General features: G+C 47.2%; 1 non-coding gene across 1 annotated transcript; it reads right to left on the minus strand.

The window, feature by feature from the left end:
* Nucleotides 1–21,282: 21,282 nt before the first annotated feature.
* LOC142304857 (U6 spliceosomal RNA) lies at nt 21,283–21,389 on the minus strand. Its single transcript, XR_012753504.1, has one exon. It is a non-coding gene; the product is annotated as a U6 spliceosomal RNA (small nuclear RNA).
* Between the last annotated feature and the right edge of the window lie 236 nt (nt 21,390–21,625).

A 21,625-nucleotide genomic window follows, 5' to 3' on the forward strand; every position in this document is an offset into this window, starting at 1 on the left:
AAGCCACAAGTGTGCAATTTTATTACCATCTCTCTTTGCACCTGTGATGTCTCCATTTAATGGCGGTCTTGCTGCATCCTGGCAGTGCATTAGTCTTTTTGGCCTGGGCAGTTTACATCTTCTGCCATTAGTCTGTGAGTTTTGACTTTAGAAACCTCTGGAGGGGCCAGCTACACTTGCCAGGGTATCAGTCCCTAAGTCATTGGTGCCTTCAAGGTGGGTGACAAAACTGAGAGCCTGCAGCCTTTTTATAAGAAGCAGTGACATTGGCGTGGGAACACAGTGGCACGTGTAAGTCATGAAACTCATAGGAGTGGAGCAGGCAGTCATAAGTAGCAGTACCTAGACATTTGGTTCCCTGCGTAATTTAGAGTAGGCACTGAAAAGTAGCAAGACCTAATTAGCTAGTGTGGTGCCCTGGACTAGCCAGGTAGCCACAGACAAAACACACACACACCCCCACCCCCGGACAGTTACATTAGTCAGACAAAAACCCTTGTTGCCTCCCTCCAGGGTCTGATGTCCACACCAGGTGGGGCAGAGCCAGGCGGTTGGCCCCACCCACCGAGGAGTTCACAGGCCTGGAGGCGGGAAAAGTGACAGTTGAGTCTTGGAGGTGAGAGGAGTAAACACTTGAGGTGTCTGGGTCGGAGCCCAGGCACTGACAGCAAGGTTGGCAGATGGTGGTGGCCGTCTGCAGGAGTTGGTGAAACTTCGCAGAGCCGTAAGGACCGGGGCTGGGCGGTGGCCCACCGGTACCGGACCGAGGAACAGAGTGAAGCTAAGCACACCCAGGCAGGGCCATCGGACCCCGACCAGGCTTGGAGCCGCCGTCAATAGTCAAATCCGAATGTGACAGGAACCCCCGGGGTTCCCTAACAACCAAGTCCCGATTGAAGGCAACCGCTCACACCGTGAGGATATACAGCCACCGCCACCAGCTAGAAATCCAAGGGCCAGCGCCTGCAGGCAAAACGGGCTCCTCCGGTATCTATACACCGGGAGCGGACTACCGTTGGGAAGCCATTGGAGTCAACACAGTACACAAAGGTGCAGGGAGAGACAGCCACCATCACCTGTCCGGGAAGAGACACAGCAGCCGGCTGTGGGACCCGTCCATCCAGCCATTTGGTTTACTGGAGACATTGTGCATCTCTTGCTGAGTGAGTACACCTATGCCATCTGGCACTGCGCCGCGCTGTCCCTGCAACCCTGCACCTCACCGACCCTGCCTCCCCGTCACACCACCGGGCCCCGGGACCACCAACCCCTACCACGGAGGGAGAAAACAACATCCCAGCTGCTCCCTACCATCGCTCCCGGGATCCCCGTCACCAGAAGCAGTGGTGCCCACCTTCACCACAACCCGTGGGTGGCGTCACGGACTAAATCCCCAAACAAACCACCCCCTGTTCACTCACGGGCGAGAAGCGCCGCTCGAGTCCCCGGATCCGGCCAACCGCTTGAGCCACCGAACAGCAGCAGCAGCGCCGGACCCGAGCGTTGGCGAGCGCAGCGCCCCACCGCCCGCGACATTAGTTCACTAGCAAATTTACAGCAGGCACTACTAACTAACAATAACTATTTGAACAAAAGAAACACCGGAGTAGTTGCGCATTACAAAATTACAAATTTTATTACACATAAATTAGACAATATAAAAACCATACATAGAGATAAAAATGAAGTGTTTCACAGTGTACAAAACACACACAGATGCAAAGGACAAGATTACAAGCTGAATCTCTGCTGCCTACAACGATTAGTGTAACACACCAGGAGGGCCTACGTCGGTCTATTCCTCCTACCCATACTAAGCAGCAGAGATATGATTCACCCAGATGCTATGGTTAAAGTGCTAAGCAATGAAGGGTTGCTGTATTATCCATAGAATAATATATCCATAATATCTAATCAAGATAAAGGACTGTGTAAAATGCAATCACCATGTGTAAAAACCAGTGTCCAGATTGGACAAATCACTGGGTAAAGCATGTATCCACATTGAATCCACAATCATTAAATACAATGGACTTATCACACATGTGGTCCAAGCCACGCAGTATAACACAACAATGAAAGTGTTACCCATTAAAGGGGTGAATCAACACTAAGCACATTTAATCCAATTCACACAGTTAAACATAGCAGCATAGTATTACCCATTGTAGAGTGGTGAATCAGCACTGTAAGTCCTCTACCCCAATGTACATTTCGCAGATAAAGACGCTTCCTCAGGGGGCTGCCATTAATCCATGCACCCTCACCTTTTAAACTGTTGTGTCTGAATCAGATACACCTGCGATCCCACGCCGACGCATGTGCGATGCAACCGCGCGTGCGTGCGTGCACGGCGGTGACGTCATGACGCACATGCGTCGGTGCCCGGTCTCACCTGCAATCCCTTATCGGCGCATGTGCGATGCCGTCCACCGCCCCCCGGGGAAGGGCCGCTCGTCAGCGACGCAAGCGCGTACAAAGGCTGTGATGCCAGACGCACGTGCGTCGCCTGTGACAGCAGCGCCACCCAGGGGAGCGGCGGAGAACAACGCAAACGCGCACAGGGATGCACCTGGGATGCAGTAAATCCTTATGAGGGGACACATATACACATAACATCATATGAATAACAGTATGTAAAGAAAATGTGCATATACAATAGAATGCACTACATATCCAAAATTATCCACACTCGTGATGGCTTATTTTCTTCACAAGACTAGATGTCCCCAGATGGTAAACAGGACTGTATAGCGATCATATTCGTAAATAGTGTTCTTCACAAGGTGATAGGAGAAAAGTTAACTGTAAAAAAAACAACAAAAAATTGTACATTTAAAAAAATAGATTAAAAGCAGTGTAGGAGAGCTGTGGAGAGAAGGCTGCTAAAGTTACTAAAAAATCTCTAACAAGCATGCTGCGCTAAGATCCAAAGATAAAAATAGACACCCTATTCATATGATCTATCAGGTGAATCTGCTCAAAGGAAACATACAAATGACTTTGTTTCATTTAGCCCTATGGGTGACTCTGTCTTTAATAGGGTGATCCATTTACATTCCTGCTGTAGAAGTTTTTTGTGAATATCACCTCCACGAATCCCCACTGACACTCGTTCAATGCCTATAACCCTGAAGGTACAAGGGTCACAGCCGTGTTTAGATCTAAAATGGCGTGGGATCGTCTTAAGGTCGTCTACGTTGAGGGCAGTTTTTGCAGCTAAAATGTCACGGACATGTTCTCTCGTCCGGACCCGCAGTTGGCGAGATGTCAGCCCGATATAAATCAGGTTGCATCCGCAAACCGCATAGTATATTACCTGCGTAGTGGAGCAGGTTATATACTGCCGGATTTCAAACTCTTTATCTCCCCCAGAGGACTTAAACATTTTCGCTCTACTCATATTGGCGCAAGCCTTACATCCGCCGCAGGGAAAAAAAACCCTAACTGGTGGGCCTGCGGCGAATGGTGTGTTGGTGGTCGTAACATAATGGCTTTTGACCAACAGATCTTTTAGATTCTTATCTCTCTTATAAGACATCTGGGGATACTCCATTAGATAGTTCTTCAAAGTTGGCTCTGTTTGGAGAACAGACCAGTGCCGCTGCAAAATTCTCTTAATTTCCTCACTCTGGGAATTAAAGGTTGTAATAAACCTGACACAATCCCTATCCCCAGAAGTTCGTGTCGAAGGTTGAAGTAAGGTTTCCCTAGTAGAATTTCTGGCCCTATTATAGCCTTGTTTTATGGCTCTATTACTGTACCCTCGTGACTGGAATCTCTTTTTAAGTATCTCTGCCTGATGTTCATATTTTTGTGGGGTGGAGCAGATCCGCTTCGTCCTCATGAATTGGCCAACTGGGATGGCTTTGATGGTTGAGTGATGGTGGCTAGACCCAGCATGCAGCAGGGAATTAACTGCCGTGGGCTTCCTGAAGAGATCCGTCTGCAACTGACCATGAATATCGACCTCAATCTTAATATCCAGGAAGTCCACCGCAACCCTGCTGCACACATAGGTCAGCTTGATGTTATAGTTATTCCCATTGAGTCGTCCCATGAACTGCCGGAGTCCATCCTCACTCCCTTGCCAAATAAACAAAATGTCATCAATATATCTCAGCCAGAGGGGCACATGATCTTCTGCCTGCGCGCCCTCATCCCCCCACAAACCCCTCTCCCAATATCCAAGGAAGAGGTTTGCGAACGAAGACGCGCAGGCCGCTCCCATGGCGGTGCCCCTCCGCTGAAGATAATATTGTTCTTTAAACGTAAAAAAATTGTGAGTGAGGATGAACTCAAGCAGCGCCAGGACCAACTCGCATGTGGAGCCATCCCAGTTGCTGTTCACAAGAAAGAAACGGACCGCCTCCAACCCCTGTTGATGGTCTATGCAGGTATAAAGAGATTCGATGTCCGCAGTCACGAGGTACATATCATCCTCCAGGGATATGCCATTAATTCTCTTCAACACGTCGGTGGTATCGCGAACGTATGAAGGGAGGGCCTCCGCTAATGGCTTCAAGTAGAAGTCCACAAATTTGCACACCGGATCGTTCAAACCTTCCATCCCCGACACAATGGGTCTGCCGGGGGGTTCGGTGGCATTTTTGTGGACCTTAGGAATGAAATAAATGGTTGGTGTCCTGGGGCACTTGATAGTTAAGCCTTCATAAATTTTCTTAGGAATAATTCCTTGAATGAGAGCATCATATAATATGAGATCCAGTTCCGCTGAGAACGCCACTATCGGGTTAGATGGTAATTTGGTGTATGTGGTCCTATCCCTAAGTTGTTTTTGTGCTTCTTTTTCCAAAGAGATACCATGGACCGTAACTCTAATAATATCTATAAGTGGCGCAGAAAACAACGGGGCAAATGGAGAAATACAGGCTCTAGATCTGGATCACTCACATCCTGTACGTCCAATGAGGAGTCAAATAATCAGGAGTCGGGATCCAACAGTGGTATGACTTTAAGATCGGTAGATAGAAGACAAAACAACCCTAATAGGGGTATGCCCTCAGGAGCACATAAGAAGGGCTTTAAGAAAAATAATGCTGACAAACTTCAGGTGATTAATTTATCTGATCACCCATTGACAGTTGATCAGACGAGGTTGCTTGAGAGGGGGTTGACTTTTGTACCCACTAACAACTTTGATCTTTTTTCAGTAATTAGGGACGTCAACCTCTTTGCAAGGAAGCTCGTCTTGAAGAAGCTCCATCATAAAAACTGTGATGACTTCACTACCTTGACTGACTCCATGATAGAAGAGGATGCTCTTAGAAATTTGAATTCCTTGTTGGACGAACAGGATGGAACACCTAAAGGCAAGTATCCAGAATATCTGTATCCCAAATCCACAACTTACCCCCCTTTGTCGACGTGTCCTGCGGTGGAGATCTTCACCGAATTGGTCACTCGTGACCTAGGGGGGATCCCCACCGCACGACGTATCGACAATCTCACCAGGGCTGAACGTAAAGCCCTGAGAGAATTGCGGGCATTTGATGACATAGTCATCAAGCCCGCTGACAAGGGGGGTAATGTGGTTCTATGGCCTAAGGTTTTATATGAAAAAGAAGCACAAAAACAACTTAGGGATAGGACCACATACACCAAATTACCATCTAACCCGATAGTGGCGTTCTCAGCGGAACTGGATCTCATATTATATGATGCTCTCATTCAAGGAATTATTCCTAAGAAAATTTATGAAGGCTTAACTATCAAGTGCCCCAGGACACCAACCATTTATTTCATTCCTAAGGTCCACAAAAATGCCACCGAACCCCCCGGCAGACCCATTGTGTCGGGGATGGAAGGTTTGAACGATCCGGTGTGCAAATTTGTGGACTTCTACTTGAAGCCATTAGCGGAGGCCCTCCCTTCATACGTTCGCGATACCACCGACGTGTTGAAGAGAATTAATGGCATATCCCTGGAGGATGATATGTACCTCGTGACTGCGGACATCGAATCTCTTTATACCTGCATAGACCATCAACAGGGGTTGGAGGCGGTCCGTTTCTTTCTTGTGAACAGCAACTGGGATGGCTCCACATGCGAGTTGGTCCTGGCGCTGCTTGAGTTCATCCTCACTCACAATTTTTTTACGTTTAAAGAACAATATTATCTTCAGCGGAGGGGCACCGCCATGGGAGCAGCATGCGCGCCTTCGTTCGCAAACCTCTTCCTTGGATATTGGGAGAGGGGTTTGTGGGGGGATGAGGGCGCGCAGGCAGAAGATCATGTGCCCCTCTGGCTGAGATATATTGATGACATTTTGTTTATTTGGCAAGGGAGTGAGGATGGACTCCGGCAGTTCATGGGACGACTCAATGGGAATAACTATAACATCAAGCTGACCTATGTGTGCAGCAGGGTTGCGGTGGACTTCCTGGATATTAAGATTGAGGTCGATATTCATGGTCAGTTGCAGACGGATCTCTTCAGGAAGCCCACGGCAGTTAATTCCCTGCTGCATGCTGGGTCTAGCCACCATCACTCAACCATCAAAGCCATCCCAGTTGGCCAATTCATGAGGACGAAGCGGATCTGCTCCACCCCACAAAAATATGAACATCAGGCAGAGATACTTAAAAAGAGATTCCAGTCACGAGGGTACAGTAATAGAGCCATAAAACAAGGCTATAATAGGGCCAGAAATTCTACTAGGGAAACCTTACTTCAACCTTCGACACGAACTTCTGGGGATAGGGATTGTGTCAGGTTTATTACAACCTTTAATTCCCAGAGTGAGGAAATTAAGAGAATTTTGCAGCGGCACTGGTCTGTTCTCCAAACAGAGCCAACTTTGAAGAACTATCTAATGGAGTATCCCCAGATGTCTTATAAGAGAGATAAGAATCTAAAAGATCTGTTGGTCAAAAGCCATTATGTTACGACCACCAACACACCATTCGCCGCAGGCCCACCAGTTAGGGGTTTTTTTCCCTGCGGCGGATGTAAGGCTTGCGCCAATATGAGTAGAGCGAAAATGTTTAAGTCCTCTGGGGGAGATAAAGAGTTTGAAATCCGGCAGTATATAACCTGCTCCACTACGCAGGTAATATACTATGCGGTTTGCGGATGCAACCTGATTTATATCGGGCTGACATCTCGCCAACTGCGGGTCCGGACGAGAGAACATGTCCGTGACATTTTAGCTGCAAAAACTGCCCTCAACGTAGACGACCTTAAGACGATCCCACGCCATTTTAGATCTAAACACGGCTGTGACCCTTGTACCTTCAGGGTTATAGGCATTGAACGAGTGTCAGTGGGGATTCGTGGAGGTGATATTCACAAAAAACTTCTACAGCAGGAATGTAAATGGATCACCCTATTAAAGACAGAGTCACCCATAGGGCTAAATGAAACAAAGTCATTTGTATGTTTCCTTTGAGCAGATTCACCTGATAGATCATATGAATAGGGTGTCTATTTTTATCTTTGGATCTTAGCGCAGCATGCTTGTTAGAGATTTTTTAGTAACTTTAGCAGCCTTCTCTCCACAGCTCTCCTACACTGCTTTTAATCTATTTTTTTAAATGTACAATTTTTTGTTGTTTTTTTACAGTTAACTTTTCTCCTATCACCTTGTGAAGAACACTATTTACGAATATGATCGCTATACAGTCCTGTTTACCATCTGGGGACATCTAGTCTTGTGAAGAAAATAAGCCATCACGAGTGTGGATAATTTTGGATATGTAGTGCATTCTATTGTATATGCACATTTTCTTTACATACTGTTATTCATATGATGTTATGTGTATATGTGTCCCCTCATAAGGATTTACTGCATCCCAGGTGCATCCCTGTGCGCGTTTGCGTTGTTCTCCGCCGCTCCCCTGGGTGGCGCTGCTGTCACAGGCGACGCACGTGCGTCTGGCATCACAGCCTTTGTACGCGCTTGCGTCGCTGACGAGCGGCCCTTCCCCGGGGGGCGGTGGACGGCATCGCACATGCGCCGATAAGGGATTGCAGGTGAGACCGGGCACCGACGCATGTGCGTCATGACGTCACCGCCGTGCACGCACGCACGCGCGGTTGCATCGCACATGCGTCGGCGTGGGATCGCAGGTGTATCTGATTCAGACACAACAGTTTAAAAGGTGAGGGTGCATGGATTAATGGCAGCCCCCTGAGGAAGCGTCTTTATCTGCGAAATGTACATTGGGGTAGAGGACTTACAGTGCTGATTCACCACTCTACAATGGGTAATACTATGCTGCTATGTTTAACTGTGTGAATTGGATTAAATGTGCTTAGTGTTGATTCACCCCTTTAATGGGTAACACTTTCATTGTTGTGTTATACTGCGTGGCTTGGACCACATGTGTGATAAGTCCATTGTATTTAATGATTGTGGATTCAATGTGGATACATGCTTTACCCAGTGATTTGTCCAATCTGGACACTGGTTTTTACACATGGTGATTGCATTTTACACAGTCCTTTATCTTGATTAGATATTATGGATATATTATTCTATGGATAATACAGCAACCCTTCATTGCTTAGCACTTTAACCATAGCATCTGGGTGAATCATATCTCTGCTGCTTAGTATGGGTAGGAGGAATAGACCGACGTAGGCCCTCCTGGTGTGTTACACTAATCGTTGTAGGCAGCAGAGATTCAGCTTGTAATCTTGTCCTTTGCATCTGTGTGTGTTTTGTACACTGTGAAACACTTCATTTTTATCTCTATGTATGGTTTTTATATTGTCTAATTTATGTGTAATAAAATTTGTAATTTTGTAATGCGCAACTACTCCGGTGTTTCTTTTGTTCAAATATTGCAGTGGAGTTAGCATAATATTGATTGATGATGCAAATCTGGATAAATGTACTAATTAACTAACAATAACTAGAAATGTGGTTTAACACTGCCCCTATTGAACAATCTGCAGATTTGGTTTCCAGTATCATCTCTATGCAGATGACACCCAACTGTGCACATCTTCTCCTGACATAACCCCTGTATTATTACAAAATACTACTGATTTTCTGTCCGCTGTCTCCAACATCATGTCCTCCCTCTATCTAGAACTGAACCTGTTAAAAACTGAACTTCTCCTGTTTCCTCCCTCTCCTAACCTTGCGAAACCCAATATTACCATTTCTGTGTGTGGCTCTACCATTACGCCCCAGCAGCTCGTCCGCTGTCTTGGGGTTATATTTGACTCCGATCTCTCCTTCACTCCCCATATATGATCACTCGTTCATGTCAATTCCACTTCAATAACAAGTCTAGAATCCGTCCTTTTCTTACTGTTGACTCTGCAAAAACTCTTACTGTCGCTTTAAATCATTCTCGCCTGGATTATTGTAATTCTTTGGTCTCCCTGTTACTAAACTCTCCAATCCATTCTGAATGCCGCAGCCAGGATCATTTTCCTCTCCAACCACTTCACTGATACCTCTGCCAGTCATTGCACTGGTTGCCCAGCCACTACAGAATCCAACATAAACTTATCACTCTCACTCACAAAGCTCTCCATGGTTCCACACTAGCTTACATCTCCTCCCTCATCTCTGTCTATCACCCCACCAGTGCCCTCCACTCTGCAAATGACCTAAGACTGACACCCTCAACAAATCGAACCTCCCGTCTTCAAGATTTCTCATGAGCTGCGCCTATGCTCTGGAACACACTACCAAGAAAAATCCGATTAATTCCCAACATCCACACCTTTAAGCGGGCCCTGAAAATGCATTTCTTTAGTCTAGCCTATCACCTCACTGGACTGATCTAATCTAGTCCCTTTCTGCCCTTCATAAAATTTACTTCCAATTCTTGTCCACTGTATCTTCTGATTCTATTCCTCTCCATTTACTTTTTTACACTCTGTACCTGTATACATTCTGGCTGGCGACCGAACCACGCAGCTGTCTTTGAATCCCCTATTAAATTGATGGCTGGACCATATATGACAAGCCTTTCTCCCCCCATTCACCTTTTGTGCCTCCCCTATTTCCTCATAGACTGTAAGCTTACAAGCAGGGCCCTCACTCCTGTTAGTATCTTAATTTTGTTATTTTGTCTCATATTGTCTATACATGTCCCCTCTTAATTGTAATGCACTGCGGATTATGTTGGCGCTATAGAAATAAAATTTATTATTATATTATTATTAGTTTGGACCAGACACTGAAAAGTGCCAAGATCTATTTAGCTAGTTCAATAGCAAATTTACAGCAGGCACAACTAACCAACAATACCTAGAAATGTGGTTCAATGCATAATTTGGAGCAGGCATTGAAAAGTGCCAAGATCTGTTTAGCTAGTTCACCAGCAAATTTATAACAGGCACTACTAACTAACTATACCTAGAAGTGTGGTTTACTGGCTAATTTAGAGCAGGCAGTAGCAAGTAGCAATACCTATTTAGATCGTTCACTAGCAACTCTTTAGCAGGCACTCACAAGTAGCAATTCATATTTCTATCATGAAATGCCGATTTGTTGCACACAATTTTTCCTACACTGCATGTCCCTATTCTACCCTATCGCTCTCTTATCTATCTCAAGTACCTCTCATTATACCCCTAGCTAAGCTACCATCTAGCAGCATCAGCAACAGCATGTTTCCTAATGTTTAACATTCAAAATTGTACCGATGCCGCATGTACTCATTTTTTATGCACAGGGACATATGACTTAGGCAGCCAATGACACAAGCCCTTGTGACAGAACCTTGTGGATGCTTTCTGCATGTGATTGGGTGCAGGAATATCCATAAATAAAGCTGAGAAAAAAAGAGCACCATGCACTACTGGCTTCTCACGAGTCCCCACCACCTCCACTCAATAATTACATCCCCTCGTTCATCATACAGCACTACAATCCTATACAAAAGCATAACATGTTATTAGAAAAGCATTTTTGGAAAACACGAGCGGCTATTGAACAAAACTGAACATTGCTGACTTTTGAGTAAAGTGCTTGTGTTACCAAGCCCAAGCCGAATAGGCTAATGCGGGCGTCATATGATACGATCTATTGTGCGATCGCACGAGAGATCGTACTCGCCCCCGTCGTTTGTGCGTCACGGGCAATTAGTTGCCCGTGGCGCACAAAGTCGTTAAACCGCCGTCACACGTACTTACCTGCTGAGCTATGTCGCTGTGGGCGGCGAACATCTATTTCCTGAAGGGGGTGGGACGTTCGGCGTCACAACGACGTCACACAGCGGCCAGCCAATAGAAGCAGAGGGGCAGAGATGAGCGGGATGTAAACATCCCGCCCACCTCCTTCCTTTCGCATAGCCGGCGGGAGCCGTGGGACGCAGGTAAGCTGTGTTCATCGTTCCCGGGGTGTCACACGGAGCGATGTGTGCTGCCCCGGGTACGATGAACAACCAGTGCAAAGAAAAATAAACAACTTTTTAAAATTGAGCGACGTGTCAACGATACCTGATTTGCGAACGTTTTGCGTCGCTCGTAGGTGTCACATGGGACGGCGTCGTAAATGATGCCGGATATGCATCACGAAAACCATGACCCCGACGACATATCGCATGATAGATCATCTCATGTGATGCCCGCATAAGTCTTGTACCAAATTTAAAATTGGCGAACCTGTATCAAACAGGTTTGCTCATCTCTAGGATGGAGCACCATTTGACTTTTAGAACACAAAATTGTATGGAATAGACAGAACATGCCATGTTGCATTTGCTGAGCCCCTGATATCTCTTAAAAGTGGAAATACCACACATTTGACCCAATTTTCTGAAATACACTCTTCATGAAATTCATTTAATGGTTTGGTGAGCACCTTGAACACACAAGTGCTTCACAAAAATGTAAAACATTGAGCAGTAAAAATTTAAAAAATAAATTTTTACCACAAACATGTTTTTGTCCAAAATGTTTAATTATCATAAGGGTAACAGGAGATAATGGACTGTACCATTTGTTGTGCAGTTTCTCCTGAGTACACCAATACCTTATATGTGGTGGAAAATATCTGTTGGGGCGCATGGCAAGGCTCGGAAGGGAAGTAGCACTATTCAACTTTGGAGAGCAAAATTAGCTGGAATAGATAGTGGATGCTAGCTATGTCACTTTTGGCAAGCCCCTGAGGTGCTGAAAGAATAGAAACTCCCACAAATTACCCCATTTTGGATACTATGTTCCTTAAAGGGAACCTGTCAGATCCAATATGCACCCAGTATAGATAAATCCCCAGCACTCAATAGGACAAGAGACTGAAATAATGCAAAACGTGTTTTATTAATAGAATATCTGCAAAAGGAAAATTACACCTCAACCAGAACTTAAGCAAAGCCAACGTTTCAGCCATACTCGGCCTTTATCAAGGTTTTGCTAGATGGAGAAAATTAAAGAATATTTACACACCCAATTGTGACATAATGTACAATAATTTACATATATACAGCTAGAATATGCACGTACGTATCATAGAGTTGGGGGAAAAAGGACGAATTGGATATCAAAGACCGTATTATAGAGTCGTCAATTTTTGTGTTAACTTTGCTGTACGTGAAAGAGAGACAACATATCGGCACTAGAGTTGAGCGCGGTTTGTGGTTCATGGTTCTCCAGTTCGCGGTTCGAGTGATTTTGGGGGGTGTTCTAGATAGAACTAGAACTCGAGCTTTTTGCTAAAAGTTTGGCAGCTCGAGTTACGTTAGAGAACGGTTCTATCAGCAAAAATCCTAGCTAATTACTACCTGGCTTTTCACTGTAATAGTGTGAGTCACTCTGTGATTCACACTATTATCAAATTTCAGCGTATAGTGTGCGGGGGCTGTGCGGTTAGATCACTGCTGCTGGGATAATGGTGATCGCCATTTTTTTTTTCTAAGCGTGCGTGTAGTGGGGAGGGCCAGCATGTCAGCCAATCCCAGATACACACACGGCTAAGTGGACGTTTTGCCAGACAAGCAAGGGCATGTGTCATAGGCTGTCCATGTCACATGTCCTTGCATTATAAATACGGACATTTTCCCTCAGGACGCCATTATCTGCCTTCTGCGTCTGGGTGTCAGCCACCACTCAGATGCAGATGCAGATGCAGATCCTGTCGCTGGTCGTCCTGTGTATGCTATACACACAGCGCTCTACTGATTAGGGACAGAAGTTTATTTCAGCCCTTTTCAGGGCTAATTACATCTAGCTCACAGCCATAGGTGACAGTCAGGTCCGTGGAAACGCTGTATACAGCTTCAGATAACAGAGTCTGTGTAGCTAAACTCAGGGAATTCCTTGCTGCATTTCACCATTAGGAGGGATAGAAAATGAGGCTTCCTTTCCTCTACACTGACCCACAACCGGCCACTGTACCCTCCTGCACATTTTTGCAAAGCCATTTAAATTGAAAAGAGTGCTGCCAGTTAGTGCCATCCAAAGAGTGGCTGCTGTACTCCATTATTGTGCCACTTGTGCCAAGCAAGTCCCACCACCTCTGCATTCTCCCCTCCTGCACATTTTTGTGAAGCCATTTTAATTTAAAAGAGTGCTGCCAGTTAGTGGCATCCAAAAAGTGGCTGTTGTACTACATTATTGTGCCACTTGTGCCAAGCAAGTCCCACCACCTCTGCATTCTCCCCTCCTGCACATTTTTGCAAAGCCATTTTAATTGAAAAGAGTGCTGCCAGTTAGTGGCATCCAAAAAGTGGCTGTTGTACTACATTATTGTGCCACTTGTGCCAAGCAAGTCCCACCACCTCTGCATTCTTCCCTCCTGCACATTTTTGCAAAGCCATTTTAATTGAAAAGAACGCTGCCAGTTAAGGCCCTGTCACACACAGAGATAAATCTGCGGCAGATATGTGGTTGCAGTGAAATTGTGGACAATCAGTTCCAGGTTTGTGGCTATGTACAAATGGAACAATAGGTCCATGATTTCACTGCAACAACAGATCTGCCAAAGATTTATCTCTGTGTGTGACGGGGCCTTTAGTGGCATCCAAAAAGTGGCTGTTGGACTCCATTAGTGTCCCACTGGTGCCAAGCAATTTCCAGCACCTCTGCATTACACCCTCCTGCTCATTTTTACTAAGCTATTATAATAGCAAACACTGAGGAAACTTAGTGGCATCCAAAAAGTGGCTGTTGGACTCCATTAGTGTCCCACAGGTGCCAGGCAATTTCCAGCACCTCTGCATTCCACCCTCCTGCTCATTTTTTACTAAGCTATTATAATAGCAAACACTGAGGAAACTTAGTGGCATCCAAAAAGTGGCTGTTGGACTCCATTAGTGTCCCACAGGTGCCAAGCAATTTCCAACACCTCTGCATTACACCCTCCTGCTCATTTTTACTAAGCTATTATAATAGCAAACACTGCTGCCAGTTTAAGGGCCATAGTTGCATTGTCAGGGAAAGTCAGTGGTGTTTCTTCAGCTGTCAATAAAGCTAGACCACCTCTGCAATCTACACCACCTCTCAATTTTTACTACCACAGTTTAAGTGGACAATCCTGTCGCTATCAAAATGAGTGGCAAAATGACAGATGCTGGTGGAAAGGCGAACAAGCGTGTTGGAAAAGGAAAAAATGTTTTTGTCCGTGGGGAAGGTGGCAAAGCTACATTAACATCGGCTGAAGATAGGCCATCTTCCAGCAAAAGTAAGATGTCTACTACTTTCCGTGGACAATCCGATGTGCTCCCTTTTTTACGGACCTGAACAACTGTAAGAAAGGTAGATGATGCACAAAAAAAGCAGATGCTTGAATGGATCTCAAGAGCTCCAACAAGTGCCCTCTCCTCCACCTCAACTATCGCATTAAAAAAAACCAGTCCTCTGAGTTGTCATCCCAATCACACTTGCTTTCTCCCAGCTCTCAAGTCTCCATCCGCCCTGCACAGTATGGTGGAACAGAGATGGCTGAGTCTGCCGAGCTGTTCAGTCACACTATAGACTTGGAATCAGAGGTATGCTCCCAAGCTACAGTGAGTACAGACCAGGAAATTGTCTGCCGTTATGCCCAGAACCTTTGTGACTCAGATTCAGGCTGTGATTACCAAGTTTCTGAGCATAATGTTGACCCTTATTCACAAACTGAAACACCTGTTGTTAGAGACAATGAGGAACATACTGATGACCATGAGACGCAGATACCAGATTGGGATGACAACTTAAATATTCGGTCAAGGCAGGAAGACGCTATGTCTGAGGGTGAGGGGAGTGCAAACACAACGCTTGATGAGGAAGTTCTAGATCCCACCTACTGTCAACCCACAGTCAGGCACTCGAGGAGGTCAACAGAGGTGGTGGAGGAGGATGCAACTGACGACGAAGTTACCTTGCGCCTTCCTGGACAGATGAGGAGTACTGGTAGCACGTCTACAACTGCATCCTGGGCCACCACTCTGCCTCTGAGCACTAGTCGGGGTGGCTCAGCAGGTCACATGTCCTCTAAGCCTTTCCTAGCCTGGTCCTTTTTTGACCTTGCAAAGGATCGCCCAAATCATGTGATATGTAAATTTTGTTGGGAATCTGTTAGTAGAGGCAAAAACCTCAGCAGTTTGACAACTTCTTCCATGAATCATCACATGAATAAATATCATGTCCCAGTGGGAATCTCACCGTGCTGCAATGCGGCCTAGCGGAGCGGACCATCCACCGCCTGCCCCTTCCAGTGCATCCGCGCGCTCTTCATCTTCTAGGACTGTGGGGACAACTGTCACACCTGGTTTTCCAAGCACACCTTCCACCACTGTAACCGCAACAGGCAGTTTACTTGGTAGGTCGTCAGTTGGTTTGGAAGGGGAAACAAGTGCGTGTGTACAGCTCTCTTAGACATCGATAGCATCAACGTTGGATGAAGGCAACATCATGTCTACGCCTGCACTTTCCTCACAAACCTGCATTTATCCAGGGACACCCTACTCAACACCATCTACACACAGCAGCCAGATCTCTGTCCCTCAGATGTGGACAAATAAAAGGCCATTTCCTGCGACCCATGACAAAGCTAAGAGGTTGACTTTATCCCTCTGTAAGCTCTTGGCTACCGAAATGCTGCCTTTCCGCCTGGTGGACACACAGGATTTTCGAGACCTTATGTCTGTCGCTGTGTCCCAGTACAAGATGCCCAGTCACCACTACTTCTCTAAGAAAGGTGTACCTGCGCTACACCAAAATATCGCACACAACATCACCGCTTCCTTGAGAAACTCTGTGGTGAACGGGTGCATTTCACCACCGATACTTGGACCAGTAAGCATGGACAGGGACGTTACATGTCGCTGACTGGGCACTGGGTAACTATGGTGATAGATGGTGAAGGATCTGCTGCACAAGTCTTGCCGTCCCCACGACTTGTGTGTCAATCCTCTGTCAGTCCAAGTTCCGCCACTGCTTCTGCCTCCTCCACCTCATCTGGGTCCTCCACCTCCGCCCCAAGCCTGCCTGGTCAGGCCACCAGCGTTGTAATTGCACAGAAGGAATCACGCACCCCTCATTACTATACTGGCAGCAGAGTGCAACGGCATCAGGCGGTCTTTATCTTGAAATGTCTTGGAAATAAGAGTCACACAGCGGCTGAGTTGTGGGCAGCTCTGGAGACTTAGTTAGGTAAATGGTTGTCTCCACTCAACCTGCAGCCTGGAAAGGCCATGTGCGACAATGCTGCAAACCTGGGTGCAGCCCTTCGCCTGGGCAAGGTGACACACGTGCCTTGTATTGCTCACGTGTTGAACCTTGTTGTCCAGCAATTTTTAACACACTATCCCGGCCTAGATGGCCTTCTGAACAGGGCACGAAAACTGTCTGCTCACTTCCGCCGTTCAACCGCCGCAGCTGAGCGACTTGCATCGCTCCAGAAGTCTTTCGGCCTACCGGTTCATCACCTGAAATGTGATGTGCCAACACGCTGGAATTCGACTCTCCACATGTTACAGCGACTGTGGCAGCACCGCCGAGCACTGGTGCAATACGTCATGACGTATAGCCTGGGCCAACGAGATGCAGAGGTGGGGCAGATCACCCTCATGGAGTGGTCTCAGATCAAGGACCTATGCACCCTTCTGCACAGTTTCGACATGGCGACGAATATGTTTAGCGCTGACAATGCCATTATCAGCATGACAATTCCAGTCATTTACATGCTGGAGCACACGCTAAACACTATTCGGAGTCAGGGGGTGGGACAACAGGAAGGGGAGGAAGTACAGGAGGATTCATATGCGCAAGGGACAACAACATCACCAAGGTCCAGACATTCATCATCACCAAGGTGGCAGGCATGGGACCATGGGGGAAAGGGATCAACAAGGGCGCATGGTAACAGGCGAAATGTTGAGGAAGGTGCAGGAGAACATGAAGAAATGGAGGACGAACTGTCCATGGACATGGAAGACTCAGCGGATGAGGGAGACCTTGGTCAAATTTCAGTTGAAAGAGGTTGGGGGGAGATGTCAGAGGAAGAAAGAACGGTTAGCACCTCTATGCCAAAAACACAGCGTGGACTTGGTCCGCATGGCTGCGCAAGACACATGAGCGCATTCTTGCTGCACTACCTCCAACATGACCCTCGTATTGTCAAAATTAGAAGTGATGATGACTACTGGCTTGCGACAGTATTAGATCCCGGGTACAAGTCCAAATTTTGTGACATAATTCCAGCCATAGAAAGGGACGCACATATGCAGGAGTTTCAGCAGAAGCTGTTACTTGATCTTAGCTCGGCTTTTCCACCAAACAACCGTGGTGCACGAAGTGAATCTCCCAGTTGTAACTTGACAAACATGGGACGGTCTCGTCATCTTCAACAGTCTAACCATACCAGCAGCACCGTATCTCTTGCTGGTAACAGCAATTTTAATGAATCAATTCATAATTTTTTTAGACCATCCTTTGCAAGGCCAGCAGAGACAAGAAGTCTAACACATAGTCAACAGCTGGAGAGGATGATACAGGAGTATTTCCAAATGAACATCGATGCCATGACTTTGCAAATGGAGCCTTGCTCATTTTGGGCTTCAAATCTTGAAAAATGGCCAGAGCTCTCCACTTAGGCCTTGGAGATCTTGTCGTGTCCAGCTGCCAGAATTGTCTCAGAATGTGTCTTCAGTGCTGCTGGGTGTGTGCTGACAGATAAGTGCACGCGTCTGTCCAGTGACAATGTGGACAGACTAAGTTTCATCAAAATGAACAAGTCATGGATCCACAAGGAATTTACTACCCCTGGGTCATCCTGGGGAGAGTAAATGCTTGTGTATTTTGAATGTGCTTGATGCAAATCTACATGTGAAGTGTACAACTGGGGCACAAGTGCTGCCACTGAAGGAGGTGTCGTCTGTGTGGCCCAATTTTTGGAAAAAAGGGAGACTCCGCTTGGAGTAACCCTTGCTTGAAGGGTTTTTAAAAAGGAGCCAAGATGAACAAGTCATGGTTCAGCAAAGACTTTGCTACCTACCCCGGTGTCATCCTGGGGACGGTTAAGGATGGCGTATTTTTGAATGTGCTTGATGCAAATCTACTTGTGAAGTGTACAACTGGAGCACAAGTGCTGCCACTAAAGGGGTGTCTGTGTGGACCATTTTTTGGAAAAAAAGGGAGACTCCTCTTGTAGTAACCCTTGCTTGCAGTGTTTCTAAAAATGATCCAAGATGAATACATCTGGGATCAGCAAAGACTTTGCTACCTACCCCGGTGTCATCCTGGGGACGGTTAAGGATGGCGTATTTTTGAATGTGATTGATGCAAATCTACCTGTGAAGTGTACAACTGTCACTGAAGGAGGTGTCTGTGTGGCCCAATTTTTTGAAAAAAGGGATACTCCGCTTGGAGTCACCTTGCGGTGTTTTACATGATTTTAGAAGGGCATGCCATGCCTATATCTGTGTCTCGGCCTCTTTTTCTTCGTAACGCTGTTTCGTTTTCACATGAGAATTTGTTCTTGTCACTTTCCCATGTGCTTGTGTTGTGTTGTGAGTTGTTTGTCACCTTTTGGACACCTTTGAGGGTGTTTTCTAGGTGTTTTTATGTGTTTGTGATTGCCTCCCATTGTTTCCTATGGGATTCGAGTGGTTCACCAAACCGAACTCGAACGCGACCTCTGTTCGGCGAACCAAGCTCGAGCCGAACCGCGACCGGTTCGCTCATCTCTAATCAGCACAGCAAGATAATATAATACAATCCATTGGATAATAGTAAGATCACACTTGATATAGGCTAAACCAGGAGGATGTATCAGTATAGACATCTAAAATGCTAACTCAAGGGCAGCTTAGGGATAATGCAGAATTAAGAGACATCATATTGTAAAGTCATTCACATACCAGTACCCTAGGAGGCATGGGAGACAGGTGAAGGAAGAGAAGAGGTGCCTGAAGAAAAAGATTTATAATTGTGAATATCAATGCCTGAGTAAAAATGTAGAGATACCTGCAAGAGGGAAAGCATTGGAAATGTTACCTATGCGCCAGGAGGAGCGGGGACAGGGTCTCAGGAACTGCGAGCAGTTCTGGGTATGTGACGCCCTGGAAAAACCAGGGTTTCAGAGCCTGCAGAAATCCAGCAAAGTGCAGGCCATTCTCCTCCTTGGTAACCTGATCCCACACCAGTGCAGCAGGACAGACACCCCGCCCCAGTGTAAGGGTACCTTCACACTTAGCGATGCAGCAGCGATCCGACCAGCGATCTGACCTGGTCAGGATCGCTGCTGCATCGCTACATGGTCGCTGGTGAGCTGTCAAACAGGCAGATCTCACCAGCGACCAGTGAACAGCCCCCAGCCAGCAGCGACGTGCAAGCGATGCTGCGCTTGCACGGAGCCGCCGTCTGGAAGCTGCGGAGACTGGTAACTAAGGTAAACATCGGGTATGGTTACCCGATGTTTACATTAGTTACCAGCGCACACCGCTTAGCTGTGTGTGCAGGGAGCAGGGAGCCGCGCACACTGAGCGCTGGCTCCTTGCTCTCCTAGCTACAGTACACATCGGGTTAATTAACCCGATGTGTAATGCAGCTACATGTGCAGAGAGCAGGGAGCCGCGCACACTGCTTAGCGCTGGCTCCTTGCTCTCCTAGCTGCTGTACACATCGGGTTAATTAACCCGATGTGTACAGCAGCTACATGTGCAGAGAGCCGGAGCCGGCAGCACAGGCAGCGTGAGAGCTGCAGAGGCTGGTAACTAAGGTAAATATCGGGTAACCACCTTGGTTACCCGATGTTTATCTTGGTTACAAGCTTACCTCAGCTGTCAGATGCCGGCTCCTGCTCCCTGCTCGCTTCATTTGTCGCTCTCTCGCTGTCACACACAGCGATCTGTGTGTCACAGTGGGAGAGCGCCTTTGAAGAAAACGAACCAGGGCTGTGTGTAACGAGCAGCGATCTCGCAGCAGGGGCCAGATCGCTGCTCATTGTCACACACAGCGAGATCGCTAATGAGGTCACTGCTGCGTCACAAAAAGCGTGACTCAGCAGCGATCTCGGCAGTGAGCGCGCTGTGTGTGAAGCACCCCTAAGAGCTAAACAGAGCAGCGGGGGAGGGGCTGGAGCAGAGTGAGTGAGGCGAGTGAAGAGAGCAGACCAGGGGAGGATAGCTCCTGGCTGCTGTAAGGAAGGGAAGTGTGAGGAAGGGGCCCGAGGTGACCGAGGCAGGGTAGTGGCCCGCCGGTACCAAGGGATGACCCGGATCACTGCAGGGGAGTGGGCTCCCTGTTCCCGACTGAGGAAGGAGAAAGAAGCGTCTGGCTGCAAAACAAGAACAGGATCCTGCTGTACTGTGTGTGGGACCCAAACACCCTCCGCACCGAAGGCTGCGGACTCTGGCAGTTTCTAGTTTACCAGTGACTCTGTGTGGTTTAATTGTGAGTACAACTGTGCCATCCGGCGCCACGCTGCGCTGTACCGCAACCCTGCACCCTGCCAAAACTCATCCTGCGGAATCCTCCACCCCGCCTATCAGGCCCCGGGACTACCAGCCCCTACCCACAGCGGGGTTAACACCTAACTGCTGCCCGCCATCGCTCCCGGGAACCCCGTCACCAGCAGCGGTGGTGCCCACCATCACCACAACCCGTGGGTGGCGTCACGAACTCTCTACATCCCAAAAGAAACCCAATTACCCCCTTTCACTCAAGGGCGAGGAGCGCTGCTCGAGCCCCGGGTCCGGCCCGCTGGAGCCATTGAGGAGGAGCCGGATCCGAGCGCAATCTCCCCGAGCAGCCCCCGCGACGGGTAAGCTGGCCCCCGCCACCGACAGGTACATATTGCTAATCCCTGCCTAACTGTCCCTGTATCTGGTAGCATAGATAATGAGATCTTTAGAAAAACTGTTTCTTTTTTTTTTTTATATGGAACGCTTCACGATTTTACGTGTCATCCTTGCGCAGGGGCCATGCTAATCTTCTCTGTATTGTTCCAATTTTAGTATATGTGCTGCCGAAGCTAGCACTGAGAAAAAGTGTTTCTAAAGATGTTTTATCATATGCTAATGAGCGAGGGACTAGTCCCCTGGGCGTTAGTTCCCCTGGCTAGTCAGCTCCATTAACCCCTACGGCCCCTGTAGGTGTGCTAACATGCTAATGAATGCACAGCGTCAGAGGATGATCTCACTCACCTCTCCACTGCCATCGCGTCCAACACTGGATTTCGGCTCTGTGCGCAAGACCTCAGAGTTTCGGTCATGTG

The sequence above is a fragment of the Anomaloglossus baeobatrachus genome, chromosome 4 (genome assembly GCF_048569485.1).
Source record: "Anomaloglossus baeobatrachus isolate aAnoBae1 chromosome 4, aAnoBae1.hap1, whole genome shotgun sequence".
NCBI classification, from domain to species: Eukaryota; Metazoa; Chordata; class Amphibia; order Anura; family Aromobatidae; genus Anomaloglossus; species Anomaloglossus baeobatrachus.